The sequence below is a fragment of the Triticum aestivum genome, chromosome 4B (genome assembly GCF_018294505.1).
Source record: "Triticum aestivum cultivar Chinese Spring chromosome 4B, IWGSC CS RefSeq v2.1, whole genome shotgun sequence".
NCBI classification, from domain to species: Eukaryota; Viridiplantae; Streptophyta; class Magnoliopsida; order Poales; family Poaceae; genus Triticum; species Triticum aestivum.
The window spans coordinates 164,393,718-164,395,604 of NC_057804.1; positions in this window are offsets into that span (position 1 = coordinate 164,393,718).

Sequence of the window (1,887 nt, forward strand, 5' to 3'; positions counted from 1 at the left end):
TCCACCGATGAGCCCCAAGCTAAGCCCTTCTCTTTCCAGGAGGTGAGCCGAATGGGGACACCGGATCAAAATTCAGGGGTTGCTGCCCAGTTGGTGTCGCGCGGCTCGGTGATGTAGAACCACCTCGATTGCCACCGCTTCACAGTCTCCACGAAGGAGCCCTCGGGCCAGGTGACATTGGGCATATTGCCCACCATGGCGCCTCCGCACTCTGCTTGCTGGCCAACCACCACCTTTGGCTTCACGTTGAAGGTCTTCAGCCATAGGCCAAAGTGGGGCGTAATACGGAGGAAGGCCTCGCACACGACGATAAACGCCGAGATGTTGAGGATGAAATTGGGGGCCAGATCATGGAAGTCTATCCTGTAGTAGAACATGAGCCCGCGGACAAACGTGTGGAGGGGGAATCCCAGTCTGCGGAGGAAATGAGAGAGGAACACTACCCTCTCCTGGGGTTTCGGGGTGGGGATGACCTGCCCTTCGGCCGGAAGCCGGTGTGCGATGTTTGCAGACAGGTATCCGGCCTCCCGAAGCTTCGTAATGTCCTCCTTCGTGATGGAGGTGGCCATACACTTGCCTCCCACTTTGGACATACTTGGAATGACTTTGTGGAGAAGGTGAAAGCTTGGGCGCTAGAGCTTGAGCGAGCGAGAATGGATGTGTAGAGGAAGAAGAAGGTGTGGGTGAAAAAGGGAAATCCTTATCTCTTTATAAAGGCGGTAGAAACTGTGCACCTCCCCACTTGCCCGATAAATTCGCTTATTCCCCAAGCGCCGCGTTGATGGCGCGGTTGGGTTACCCAAACCCATATTGATGAGAATCCCGTGATAAGGAGACACGATCTCTGTTTCGACAAGACGTGCCAGTAAATCCGCCTCGCGAGATGTGCAGAAGCAGGTTGAGAAAAACGGTCCGAATAATGACCGGGCCATAGCGTGATGTCATGCTATGAAAAAGTTGTCAGCAGATTAAACTTGTGGAAAATTTTGCTCTCTATGGTGGAATGTGGAATTTGTTTTGCAGAGCCGGACACGATCCTTGAGTTCAAAATCTACCTTGGAATTTGTTTTGCAGAGCCAGACTCGTCGTCATTGAAGCCTGGTTCAGGGGCTAATGAGGGAGTCCTGGATTAGAGGGTCCTCGGACAGCCGGACTATGTACTTGTGCCGAACTGTTGGACTATGAAGATACAAGATTGAAGACATGGTCCCGTGTCTGGGTGGGACTCTCCTTTGCGTGGACGGCAAGCTTGGAAATTTGGATATGTAGATTTTCTTCTCTGTAACCTTCTCCATAGGACGAGGACAATCATAATCATAGGCTAGCTTCTAGGGTTCAGCCTCTACGATCTCATGGTAGATCAACTCTTGTAATACTCATATCATCAAGATCAATCAAGCAGGAAGTAGGGTATTACCTCCATATAGAGGGCCCGAACCTGGGTAAACATTGTGTCCCTCGCCTCCTGTTACCATTAGCCTTAGACGCACAGTTCGGGACCCCCTACCCGAGATCCGCCAGTTTGACACCGACACCCGGGTCTCTTTTCCATCATATAAGTTCTATTTTCCATTATACTATTTTCCGATCTACTATTTTGCAATATTTTACTTTCCGATCTATAAACCAAAAAACCAAAAATATTCACTTTACTGTTTATTTATCTCTATCAGATCTCACTTTTGCAAGTAACCGTGAAGGGATTGACAACACCTTTATCATGTTGGGTGCAAGTTTGTTGATTGTTTGTGCAGGTATTCAGTGACTTGTGCGTTGTATCCTACTGTATTGATACCTTGGTTCTCAAACTAAGGGAAATACTTACTCTACTTTGTTGCATCACCCTTTCCTCTTAAAGGGAAAAAACAACGCAAGCTCAAGAAGTAG